This window comes from Carcharodon carcharias, chromosome 9 (genome assembly GCF_017639515.1).
Source record: "Carcharodon carcharias isolate sCarCar2 chromosome 9, sCarCar2.pri, whole genome shotgun sequence".
Taxonomy (NCBI): domain Eukaryota; kingdom Metazoa; phylum Chordata; class Chondrichthyes; order Lamniformes; family Lamnidae; genus Carcharodon; species Carcharodon carcharias.
Genome location: NC_054475.1, coordinates 79,652,431 through 79,666,138, shown reverse-complemented (window position 1 = coordinate 79,666,138; position 13,708 = coordinate 79,652,431).

Genomic DNA, 13,708 nt, shown 5'->3' with positions numbered 1-13,708 from the left:
TAATGTGGGTGGCAGTCCAGGACTGAGTCGCACAGTCAGGAGTGAGGGTGACAGTCCAGGAGTGAGGGGAGCAGTCCAGGAATGAAGGGAACAGCCCAGGGATGAGGGGAACAGTCCAGAAGTGAGGGTGACAGTCCAGGAGTGAGGGTTACCGTCCAGGATGAGGGAGACAGTCCAGGAGTGAGGGGAACAGCCCAGGAAGGATGGGGACAGTCCAGGAGTAAGGGAAACAATCCAGGAATGATGGGGACAGTCTAGGAGTGAGGGGAACAGTCCAGGAGTGAGGGGAACAATCCAGGAGCGAGGAAAACAATCCAGGAGTGAGGGGAACAGACCTGGAATGAGGGGAACAGTCCAGGAATGAGGGGAACAGTCCAAGAGTGAGGATGAAAATCCAGGAGTGAGGGGAACAGTCCAGGAATGAGGGGGACAGTGCAGGAGTGAGGGTGACAGTCCAGGAGTGAGGATGAAAATCCAGGAATGTGGGTGACAGTCCAGGAGTGAGGGTGACAGTTCAGAAATGAGGGTGACAGTCCAGAATGAGGGAGACAGTCAAGGATTGAGTGTGATAGTCTAGGAGTGAGGATGACAATCCAGGAGTGAGGGGAACAATCCAGGAATGGGGGGAACAGTCCTGGAGTGAGAGTGAAAGTCCAGGAGTGAAGGGATCAACCCAGGAATGAGGGGAACATCTCAGGAATGAGGGGAACAGTCCAGGAATGAAGGGAACAGCCCGGGAGTGAGGGGAACAAACCAGGAATGACAGGGACAGTCCAGGAGTAAGGGAAACAATCCAGGAATGACGGTGACAGTCTCGGAGTGAGGGGAACATTCCAGGAGTGAGGGGAACAGCCCAGGAGTGAAGGGAACAGTCCTGGAATGAGAGGAACAGTCCAGGAGTGAGGGTGACAGTCCAGGAGTGAGGGTGACAGTCCAGGAGTGAGGGGAACAGCCCAGGAATGAGGGGAACAGACCAGGATTGAAGGGAACAGTCCAGGAGTGAGTGGTACAGCCCAGGAGCGAGTGGAACAGCCATGGAGTGAGGGGAACAATCCAGGAGTGAGGGGAACAGTCCTGGAGAAAGTAGACAGTCCAGGAATGAGGGGGACAGTTCAGGAGGGAGAGGGACAGTCCAGGAGTGAGTGGAATAATCAAGGACTGAGAGGAACAGCCCACGAGTGAGGGGAACAATCCAGGAATTAGGGGGACAGCCCAGGAGTGAGGGTAACAGTCCAGGAGTGCGGGGAACAAGCCAGGAATTAGGGGACAGACCAGGAGTGTGGGTGACAGTCCAGGACTGAGGGAAACAACCCAGGAGTGAGGGGAACATTCCAGTAGTGAGGGTAACAGTTCAGGAGTGAGGGTAAGAGTCCAAGAATGAGGGGAACAGTCCAGGAGTGAGGGTGACAGTCCAGGAGTGAGGTTGACAGTCCAGGAGTGAGTGCAATAGTCCAGGAGTGAGGATGACAATCCAGGAGTGAGGGGAACAATCCAGGAATGAGCGGACCAGTCCAGGAGTGAGGGTGACAGTCCAGGAGTGAAGGGATCAGCCCAGGAATGAGGGGAACAGCTCAGGAATGAGGGGAACAGTCCAGGAATGAAGGGAACAGTGCAGGAGTGAGGGGAACAGCCCAGGAGTGAGGGGAACAATCCAGGAGTGAGGGGAACAGCCCGGAAGTGAGGGGAACAAACTAGGAATGACAGGGACAGTCCAGGAGTAAGGGAAACAATTCAGGAATGACGGGGACAGTCTCGGAGTGACGGGACCAGTCCAGGAGTGAGGGAAACAGCCCAGGAGTGAAGGGAACAGTCCAGGAATGAGGGGAACAGTCCAGGAGTGAGGGTGACAGTCCAGGAGTGAGGGTGACATCCAGGAGTGAGGGAGACAGACCAGGAGTGAGGGTGACAGTCCAGGAGTGAGGGGAACAGTCCAGGAATGAGGGGAACAGTCTAGCAGTGAGGGTGACAGTCCAGGAGTGAGGGTGACAGTCCAGGATGAGGGAAACAGTCCAGGAATGAGGGTGACAGTCCAGGAGTGAGGGGAACAGCCCAGGAATGAGGGGAACAGCCCAGGAATGAAGGGAACAGTCCAGGAGTGAGGGGTACAGCCCAGGAGTGAGTGGAACAGCCATGGAATGAGGGGAATAATCCAGGAGTGAGGGGAACAGCCCGGAAGTGAGGGGAAAATCCGGGAGTGAGGGAAACAATCCAGGAGTGAGGGAAACAATCCAGTAGTACAGTGAACAGTCCAGCAGTGAGGGGAAAATCCAGGAGTGAGTGAACAATCCAGGACTCAGGGGAACAATCGAGCAGTGAGGGTGACAGTCAAGGAGTGAGGGGAACAGTCCAGGAATGAGGGGAAACGTCCAGGAGTGAGGGTGACACTCCAGGAGTGAGATTGACAGTTCAGGAGTGAGGGAGACAGACCAGGAGTGAGGGTGACAGTCCAGGAGTGAGGGGAACAGTCCAGGAATGAGGGGAACAGTCCAGGAGTGAAAGGAACAGCCCAGGAATGATGGGGACAGTCCAGGAGTGAGGGAAACAATCCAGGAATGATGGGGACAGTCTAGGAGTGAGGGGAACAATCCAGGAGTGAGGGGAACAGTCCTGGAGAAAGTAGACAGTCCAGGAATGAGGGGGACAGTTCAGGAGGGAGAGGGACAGTCCAGGAGTGAGTGGAATAATCCAGGACTGAGAGGAACAGCCCACGAGTGAGGGGAACAATCCAGGAATTAGGGGGACAGCCCAGGAGTGAGGGTAACAGTCCAGGAGTGCGGGGAACAAGCCAGGAATTAGGGGACAGACCAGGAGTGAGGGTGACAGTCCAGGACTGAGGGAAACAACCCAGGAGTGAGGGGAACATTCCAGTAGTGAGGGGAACAGTTCAAGAGTGAGGGTAAGAGTCCAAGAATGAGGGGAACAGTCCAGGAGTGAGGGTGACAGTCCAGGAGTGAGGTTGACAGTCCAGGAGTGAGTGCGATAGTCCAGGAGTGAGGATGAAAATCCAGGAGTGAGGGGAACAATCCAGGAATGAGCGGACCAGTCCAGGAGTGAGGGTGACAGTCCAGGAGTGAAGGGATCAGCCCAGGAATGAGGGGAACAGCTCAGGAATGAGGGGAACAGTCCAGGAATGAAGGGAACAGTGCAGGAGTGAGGGGAACAGCCCAGGAGTGAGGGGAACAATCCAGGAGTGAGGGGAACAGCCCGGAAGTGAGGGGAACAAACCAGGAATGACAGGGACAGTCCAGGAGTAAGGGAAACAATTCAGGAATGACGGGGACAGTCTCGGAGTGAGGGGACCAGTCCAGGAGTGAGGGAAACAACCCAGGAGTGAAGGGAACAGTCCAGGAATGAGGGGAACAGTCCAGGAGTGAGGGTGACAGCCCAGGAGTGAGGGTGACATCCAGGAGTGAGGGAGACAGTCCAGGAGTGAGGGTGACAGTCCAGGAGTGAGGGGAATAGTCCAGGATGAGGGAAACAGTCCAGGGGTGAGGGTGACAGTCCAGGAGTGAGGATGACAATCCAGGAGTGAGGGGAACAGTCCAGGAATGAGGGGAACAGCCCAGGAGTGAGGGTGACAGTCCAGGAGTGAGGGGATCAGCCCAGGAATGAGGGGAACAGTCCAGGAGAGAATCCAGGAGTGAGGGGGCAGTTCAGGATTGAGGGGGACAGTATAGGAGTGAGGGGGAAAGTCCAGGAGTGAGGGGGAGAGCCCAGGAGCGTGGGGAACAATCCAGGAATGTGGGTGACAGTCCAGGACTGAGGGGAACAGACCAGGAGTGAGGGTGACAGTCCAGGATTGAGAGTGACAGTCCAGGAGTGAGGGTAACAGAGCAGGAGTGAGGGTGACAGTCCAGGAATGAGGGGAACAGTCCATGAATGAGGAGAACAGTCCAGGAGTGAGGGTGACACTCCAGGATTGAGAGTGACAGTCCAGGAGTGAGGGTGACAGAGCAGGAGTGAGGGTGACAGTCCAGGAGTGAGGGGAACAGCCCAGGAGTGAGGGGAACAGTCCAGGAGTGAGAGTGTCAATCCAGGAGAGAGGGAGACAGTCCAATAGTGAGGGGTACAGTCCAGGATTGAGAGTGACAGTCCAGGAGTGAGGGTGACACTCCAGGATTGAGAGTGACAGTCCAGGAGTGAGGGTGACACTCCAGGATTGAGAGTGACAGTCCAGGAGTGAGGGTGACACTCCATGATTGAGAGTGACAGTCCAGGGATGAGGGTGACAGTCCAGGAGTGAGGGGAACAGCCATGGAGTGAGTGGAACAATCCATGAATGAGGGGAACAGACCGGAAGTGAGGGGAACAATTCAGGAATGACAGGGACAGTCCAGGAGTGAGGGAAAAAATCCAGGAATGACAGGGCAGTCTAGGAGTGAGGGGAACAGTCCACGAGTGAGGAGAACAGCCCAGGAGTGAGGGGAACAGCCCAGGAATGATGGGGACAGTCCAGGAGTGAGGGAATCAATCCAGGAATGATGGGGACAGTCTAGGAGTGAGGGAAACAGTCCAGGAGTGAGGGGAACAATCCAGGAGCAAGGAAAACAATCCCGGAGCCGGGGGAACAGTCCAGGAGTGAGGGGAAAGTCCGGGAGTGAGGGAAACAATCCAGGAGTGAGGGAAGCAATCCAGTAGTGAGGTTAACAGTTCAGGAGTGAGGGAAACAATCCAAGAGTGAGGGGAACAATCCAGGAGTGAGGGGAACAGCCAGGAAGTGAGGGGAACAATCCAGGAATGACAGTGATGGTCCAGGAGTGAGGGAAATAATCCAGTATTGATGGGGACAGTCTGGGAGTGAGGGGAACAGTCCAGGAATGAGGGGAAAATCCGGGAGTGAGGGAAACAATCCAGTAGTGCGGTGAACAGTCCAGCAGTGAGGGAAACAATCCAGGACTGAGGGGAACAATCCAGCAGTGAGTGTGACAGTCAAGGAGTGAGGGGAACAGTCCAGGAATGAGGGGAACAGTCCAGGAGTGAGGGGAACAGTCCAGGTATGAGGGGAAATGTCCAGGAGTGAGGGTGACACACCAGGAGTGAGAGTGACAGACCAGGAGTGAGGGAGACAGTCCAGGAGTGAGGGTGATAGTCCAGGAGTGAGAGGAACTGTCCAGGAATGAGGGGAACAGTCCAGGAGTGAAGGGAACAGCCCAGGAATGATGGGGACAGTCCAGGAGTGAGGGAAACAATCCAGGAATGATGAGGACAGTCTAGGAGTGAGGGGAACAGACCAGGACTGAGGGGAACAGTCCAGGAGAAAGGTAGACAGTCCAGGAATGAGGGGGACAGTTCAGGAGCGAGAGGGACAGTCCAGGAGTGAGGGGAATAGTCCAGGAATGAGGGGAACAGTCTAGCAGTGAGGGTTACAGTCCAGGAGTGAGGGTGCCAGTCCAGGATGAGGGAAACAGTCCAGGAATGAGGGTGACAGTCCAGGAGTGAGGGGAACAATCTAGTAGTGAGGGTGACAGTCCAGGAGTGAGGGTGACAGTCCAGGATGAGGGAAACAGTCCAGGAATGAGGGTGACAGTCCAGGAGTGAGGCGAACAGCCCAGGAATGAGGGTAACAGCCCAGGAATGAAGGGAACAGTCCAGGAGTGAGTGGTACAGCCCAGGAGTGAGTGGAACAGCCATGGAATGAGGGGAACAATCCAGGAGTGAGAGGAACAGCCCGGAAGTGAGGGGAAAATCCGGGAGTGTGGGAAACAATCCAGGAGTGAGGGAAACAATCCAGTAGTGCAGTGAGCAGTCCAGCAGTGAGGGGAAAATCCAGGAGTGAGTGAACAATCCAGGACTGAGGGGAACAATCCAGCAGTGAGGGTGACAGTCAAGGAGTGAGGGGAACAGTCCAGTAATGAGGGGAAACGTCCAGGAGTGAGGGTGACAGTCCAGGAGTGAGATTGACAGTCCAGGAGTGAGGGAGACAGTCCAGGAGTGAGGGAGACAGTCCAGGAGTGAGGGGAACAGTGCAGCAATGAGGGGAACAGTCCAGGATTGAAAGGAACAGCCCAGGAATGATGGGGACAGTCCAGGAGTGAGGGAAACAATCCAGGAATGATGGGGACAGTCTAGGAGTGAGGGGAACAATCCAGGAGTGAGGGGAACAGTCTAGGAGAAAGGTAGACAGTCCAGGAATGAGGGGGACAGTTCAGGAGCGAGAGGAACAATCCAGGACTGAGAGGAACAGCCCCCGAGTGAGGGGAACAATCCAGGAATTAGGGGACAGCCCAGGAGTGAGGGTGACAGTCCAGGACTGAGGGAAACAACCCAGGAGTGAGGGGAACATTCCAGTAGTGAGGGGAACAGTTCAGGAGTGAGGGTAAGAGTCCAAGAGTAAGGGGAACATTCGAGGAGTGAGGGTGACAGTCCAGGAGTGAGGGTGACAGTCCAGGAGTGAGGGAGACTGTCCAGGAGTGAGGGAGACAGTCCAGGAGTGAGGGTGACAGTCCAGGAGTGAGGGGAACAGTCCAGGAGTGAAGGTGACAGTCCAGGAGTGAGGGTGACAGTCCAGGAGTGAGGGTGACAGTCCAGGAGTGAGGGTGACAGTCCAGGAGTGAGGGAGACTGTCCAGGAGTGAGGGAGACAGTCCAGGAGTGAGGGTGACAGTCCAGGACTGAGAAAGACCGTCCAGGAGTGAGGGGTACAGTTCAGGAGTGAGTGGAACAGTCCAGGACTGAGAGGAACAGTCCAGGAGTGAATCCAGGAGTGAGGGGCAGTTCAGGAGTGAGGGGGACAGGCTAGGAGTGAGGGGGACAGTCCAGGAGTGAGGTGGAGAGACCAGGAGTGTGGGGAACAGTCCAGGAATGTGGGTGACAGTCCAGGAATGAGGGGAACAGACCAGAAGAGAGGGTGACAGTCCAGGAGTGAGGGGAACAGTCCAGGAATGAGGGGAACAGTCCAGGAGTGAGGGGAACAGACCTGGAATGAGGGGAACAGTCCAGGAATGAGGGGAACAGTCCAGGAGTGAGGATGAAAATCCAGGAGTGAGGGGAACAGTCCAGGAATGAGGGGGACAGTGCAGGAGTGAGGGTGACAGTCCAGGAGTGAGGGTGACAGTCCAGAAGTGAGGGTGACAGTCCAGAAGTGATGGTGACAGTCCAGGATGAGGGAGACAGTCCAGGAGTGAGTGTGATAGTCCAGGAGTGAGCATGACAATCCAGGAGTGAGGGGAACAATCCAGGAATGAGGGGAACAGTCCAGGAGTGAGGGTGTCAGTCCAGGAGTGAAGGGATCAGCCCAGGAATGAGGGGAACAGCCCAGGAGTGAGGGGAATAGCCCAAGAGTGAGGGAACCATCCAGGAATGTCAGGGACAGTCCAGGAGTAAGGGAAACAATCCAGGAATGATGGGGACAGTCTAGGAATGAGGGGAACAGTCCAGGAGTGAGGGTGACAGTCCAGGTTGAGCGACACAGTCCAGGAGTGAGGGTGACAGTCCAGGAGTGAGGGTACAGCCCAGGAATGAGCGGAACAGCCCAGGAATGAGGCAACAGTCCAGGAGTGAGGGGAACAGTCCTCGAGTGAGGGGAACAGCGCAGGAGTGAGGGGAACAGTCATGGAGTGAGGGGAACAATCCAGGATTGACAGGGACAGTCCAGGAGAGAGGGAAACAATGCAGGAATGACGGGGACAGTCTAGGTGTGAGGGGAACAGTCCAGGAATGAGGGGAACAGCCCAAGACTGAGGGGAACAATCCAGGAGTGAGGAGAACAGTCCAAGAGGAATGGAGTCTGACCAGGAATGAGGGGGACAGTTCAGGAGCGAGAGGGACAGTCCAGGAATGAATGGAACTGTCCAGGAGTGAGAGGAACAGTCCAGGAGAGAATCCAGGAGTGAGGGGGCAGTTCAGGATTGAGGGGGACAGTATAGGAGTGAGGGGGAAAGTCCAGGAGTGAGGGTGAGAGTCCAGGAGCATGGGGAACAGTCCAGGAATGTGGGTGACAGTCCAGGAATGTGGGTGACAGTCCAGGACTGAGGGGAACAGACCAGGAGTGAGGTTGACGGTCCAGGAGTGAGGGGAACAGTCCAGGAATGAGGGGAACAGCTCAGGAATGAGGGGAACAGGCAAGGTATGAGGGGAACAGTCCAGGTATGAGAGGAACAGTCCAGGAGTGAGGGTGACACTCCAGGATTGAGAGTGACAGTCCAGGAGTGAGGGTGACAGCGCAGGAGTGAGGGTGACAGTCCAGGAGTGAGGGGAACAGTCCAGGAATGCGGGGAACAGTCCAGGAGTGAGAGTGTCAGTCCAGGAGAGAGGGGAACAGCCATGGAGTGAGTGGAACAATCCATGAATGAGGGGAACAGACCGGAAGTGAGGGGAACAATTCAGGAATGACAGGGACAGTCCAGGAGTGCTGGAAAAAATCCAGGAATGACAGGGCAGTCTAGGAGTGAGGGGAACAGTCCACGAATGAGGGGAACAGCCCAGGAGTGAGGGGAACAGCCCAGGAATGATGGGGACAGTCCAGGAGTGAGGGAATCAATCCAGGAATGATGGGGACAGTCTAGGAGTGAGGGGAACAGTCCAGGAGTGAGGGGAACAATCCAGGAGTGAGGGTAAAGTCCGGGAGTGAGGGTGACAATCCAGGAGTGAGGGAAACAATCCAGGAGTGAGGAGGACAGTCCAGGAGAAAGGGGGACAGACCAGGAATGATGGGGAAAGTTCAGGAGCGAGCGGGACAGTCCAGGAGTGAGTGGAACAGTCCAGGACTGAGAGGAACAGCCCACGAGTGAGGGGAACAATCCAGTAATGTGGGTGACAGTCCAGGACTGAGTCGCACAGTCAGGAGCGAGGGTGACAGTCCAGGAGTGAGGGGAGCAGTCCAGGAATGAAGGGAACAGCCCAGGAATGATGGGGACAGTTCAGGAGTGAGGGAAGCAATCCAGGAATGATGGGGACAGTCTAGGAGTGAGGGGAACAGTCCAGGAGTGAGGGGAACAATCCAGGAGCGAGGAAAACAATCCAGGAGCCGGGGGAACAGTCCAGCAATGAGGGAAACAATCCAAGAGTGAGGGGATCAATCCAGGACTGAGGGGAACAATCCAGGAGTGAGGAGGACAGTCCAGGAGAAAGGGGGACAGTCCAGGAATGAGAGGGACACTTGAGGAGCGAGAAGGGCAGTCCAGGAGTGAGAGAAACAGTCCAGGACTGAGAGGAACTGCCCACGAGTGAGGGGAACAATCCAGGAATTGGGGGGACAGTCCAGGAGTCAGCAGAACAGCCCAGGAGTGAGGGTGACAGTCCAGGAGTGAAGGGAATAGTCCAGGAGTGAATCTAGGTGTGAGGCGGCAGTTCAGGAGTGAGGGGACTGTCCTGGAGTGACGAGGACTGTTCAGGAGTGAGGGTAAGGGTCCAGGAGTGAGGGTGACAGTCCAGGAGTGAGTGGAACATTCCAGGAGTGAGGGTGACAGACCAGGAGTGAGGGTGACTGTCCAGGAGTGAGGGGAACAGTCTAGGAATGAGGGGAACAGTCCAGGAGTGAGGGTGACAGTCCAGGAGAGAGGGTGAATGTCCAGGATGAGGGAAACAGTCCAGGGGTGAGGGTGACAGTCCAGGAGTGAGGATGACAATCCAGGAGTGAGGGGAACAGCCCAGGAATGAGGAGAACAGCCCAGGAGTGAGGGTGACAGTCCAGGAGTGAGGGGATCAGCCCAGGAATGAGGGGAACAGTCCAGGAGAGAATCCAGGAGTGAGGGGGCAGTTCAGGATTGAGGGGGACAGTATAGGAGTGAGGGGGAAAGTCCAGGAGTGAGGGGGAGAGCCCAGGAGCGTGGAGAACAATCCAGGAATGTGGGTGACAGTCCAGGACTGAGGGGAACAGACCAGGAGTGAGGGTGACAGTCCAGGATTGAGAGTGACAGTCCAGGAGTGAGGGTAACAGAGCAGGAGTGAGGGTGACAGTCCATGAATGAGGGGAACAGTCCATGAATGAGGGGAACAGTCCAGGAGTGAGGGTGACACTCCAGGATTGAGAGTGACAGTCCAGGAGTGAGGGTGACAGAGCAGGAGTGAGGGTGACAGTCCAGGAGTGAGGGGAACAGCCCAGGAGTGAGGGGAACAGTCCAGGAGTGAGAGTGTCAATCCAGGAGAGAGGGAGACAGTCCAATAGTGAGGGGTACAGTCCAGGATTGAGAGTGACAGTCCAGGAGTGAGGGTGACACTCCAGGATTGAGAGTGACAGTCCAGGAGTGAGGGTGACACTCCAGGATTGAGAGTGACAGTCCAGGAGTGAGGGTGACACTCCATGATTGAGAGTGACAGTCCAGGGGTGAGGGTGACAGTCCAGGAGTGAGGGGAACAGCCATGGAGTGAGTGGAACAATCCATGAATGAGGGGAACAGACCGGAAGTGAGGGGAACAATTCAGGAATGACAGGGACAGTCCAGGAGTGAGGGAAAAAATCCAGGAATGACAGGGCAGTCTAGGAGTGAGGGGAACAGTCCACGAGTGAGGAGAACAGCCCAGGAGTGAGGGGAACAGCCCAGGAATGATGGGGACAGTCCAGGAGTGAGGGAATCAATCCAGGAATGATGGGGACAGTCTAGGAGTGAGGGAAACAGTCCAGGAGTGAGGGGAACAATCCAGGAGCAAGGAAAACAATCCCGGAGCCGGGGGAACAGTCCAGGAGTGAGGGGAAAGTCCGGGAGTGAGGGAAACAATCCAGGAGTGAGGGAAGCAATCCAGTAGTGAGGTTAACAGTTCAGGAGTGAGGGAAACAATCCAAGAGTGAGGGGAACAATCCAGGAGTGAGGGGAACAGCCAGGAAGTGAGGGGAACAATCCAGGAATGACAGTGATGGTCCAGGAGTGAGGGAAATAATCCAGTATTGATGGGGACAGTCTGGGAGTGAGGGGAACAGTCCAGGAATGAGGGGAAAATCCGGGAGTGAGGGAAACAATCCAGTAGTGCGGTGAACAGTCCAGCAGTGAGGGAAACAATCCAGGACTGAGGGGAACAATCCAGCAGTGAGTGTGACAGTCAAGGAGTGAGGGGAACAGTCCAGGAATGAGGGGAACAGTCCAGGAGTGAGGGGAACAGTCCAGGTATGAGGGGAAATGTCCAGGAGTGAGGGTGACACACCAGGAGTGAGAGTGACAGACCAGGAGTGAGGGAGACAGTCCAGGAGTGAGGGTGATAGTCCAGGAGTGAGAGGAACTGTCCAGGAATGAGGGGAACAGTCCAGGAGTGAAGGGAACAGCCCAGGAATGATGGGGACAGTCCAGGAGTGAGGGAAACAATCCAGGAATGATGAGGACAGTCTAGGAGTGAGGGGAACAGACCAGGACTGAGGGGAACAGTCCAGGAGAAAGGTAGACAGTCCAGGAATGAGGGGGACAGTTCAGGAGCGAGAGGGACAGTCCAGGAGTGAGGGGAATAGTCCAGGAATGAGGGGAACAGTCTAGCAGTGAGGGTTACAGTCCAGGAGTGAGGGTGCCAGTCCAGGATGAGGGAAACAGTCCAGGAATGAGGGTGACAGTCCAGGAGTGAGGGGAACAATCTAGTAGTGAGGGTGACAGTCCAGGAGTGAGGGTGACAGTCCAGGATGAGGTAAACAGTCCAGGAATGAGGGTGACAGTCCAGGAGTGAGGCGAACAGCCCAGGAATGAGGGTAACAGCCCCGGAATGAAGGGAACAGTCCAGGAGTGAGTGGTACAGCCCAGGAGTGAGTGGAACAGCCATGGAATGAGGGGAACAATCCAGGAGTGAGAGGAACAGCCCGGAAGTGAGGGGAAAATCCGGGAGTGAGGGAAACAATCCAGGAGTGAGGGAAACAATCCAGTAGTGCAGTGAGCAGTCCAGCAGTGAGGGGAAAATCCAGGAGTGAGTGAACAATCCAGGACTGAGGGGAACAATCCAGCAGTGAGGGTGACAGTCAAGGAGTGAGGGGAACAGTCCAGTAATGAGGGGAAACGTCCAGGAGTGAGGGTGACAGTCCAGGAGTGAGGGAGACAGTCCAGGAGTGAGGGAGACAGTCCAGGAGTGAGGGAGACAGTCCAGGAGTGAGGGGAACAGTGCAGCAATGAGGGGAACAGTCCAGGATTGAAAGGAACAGCCCAGGAATGATGGGGACAGTCCAGGAGTGAGGGAAACAATCCAGGAATGATGGGGACAGTCTAGGAGTGAGGGGAACAATCCAGGAGTGAGGGGAACAGTCTAGGAGAAAGGTAGACAGTCCAGGAATGAGGGGGACAGTTCAGGAGCGAGAGGAACAATCCAGGACTGAGAGGAACAGCCCCCGAGTGAGGGGAACAATCCAGGAATTAGGGGACAGCCCAGGAGTGAGGGTGACAGTCCAGGACTGAGGGAAACAACCCAGGAGTGAGGGGAACATTCCAGTAGTGAGGGGAACAGTTCAGGAGTGAGGGTAAGAGTCCAAGAGTGAGGGGAACATTCGAGGAGTGAGGGTGACAGTCCAGGAGTGAGGGTGACAGTCCAGGAGTGAGGGAGACTGTCCAGGAGTGAGGGAGACAGTCCAGGAGTGAGGGTGACAGTCCAGGAGTGAGGGGAACAGTCCAGGAGTGAAGGTGACAGTCCAGGAGTGAGGGTGACAGTCCAGGAGTGAGGGTGACAGTCCAGGAGTGAGGGAGACTGTCCAGGAGTGAGGGAGACAGTCCAGGAGTGAGGGTGACAGTCCAGGACTGAGAAAGACCGTCCAGGAGTGAGGGGTACAGTTCGGGAGTGAGTGGAACAGTCCAGGACTGAGAGGAACAGTCCAGGAGTGAATCCAGGAGTGAGGGGCAGTTCAGGAGTGAGGGGGACAGGCTAGGAGTGAGGGGGACAGTCCAGGAGTGAGGTGGAGAGACCAGGAGTGTGGGGAACAGTCCAGGAATGTGGGTGACAGTCCAGGAATGAGGGGAACAGACCAGAAGAGAGGGTGACAGTCCAGGAGTGAGGGGAACAGTCCAGGAATGAGGGGAACAGTCCAGGAGTGAGGGGAACAGACCTGGAATGAGGGGAACAGTCCAGGAATGAGGGGAACAGTCCAGGAGTGAGGGGAACAATCCAGGAGTTAGGGTAAAGTCCGGGAGTGAGGGTGACAATCCAGGAGTGAGGGAAACAATCCAAGAGTGAGGGGAAGAATCCAGGACTGAGGGGAACAATCCAGGAGTGAGGAGGACAGTCCAGGAGAAAGGGGGACAGTCCAGGAATGATGGGGAAAGTTCAGGAGCGAGAGGGACAGTCCAGGAGTGAGTGGAACAGTCCAGGACTGAGAGGAACAGCCCACGAGTGAGGGGAACAATCCAGTAATGTGGGTGACAGTCAAGGACTGAGTCGCACAGTCAGGAGTGAGGGTGACAGTCCAGGTGTGAGGGTGACAGTCCAGGAGTGAGGGTGACAGTTCAGGAGTGAGGGGAACAGTCCAGGAATTAGGGGAACAGTCGAGCAGTGGGGATGACAGTCCAGGAGTGAGGGTGACAGTCCAGGATGAGGGAGACAGTGCAGGAATGAGGGTGACAGTCCAGGAGTGAGGGGAACAGCCCAGGAATGAGGGGAACAGGCCAGCAATGAAAGGAACAGTCCAGGAGTGAGGGGACCAGCCCAGGAGTGAGGGGAACAACCCAGGAGTGAGTGGAACAGCCATGGAGTGAGGGGAACAATCCAGGAGTGAGGGGAACAGCCAGGAAGTGAGGGGAACAATCCAGGAATGACAGTGATGGTCCAGGAGTGAGGGAAATAATCCAGTAATGACAGAGACAGTCTGGGAGTGAGGG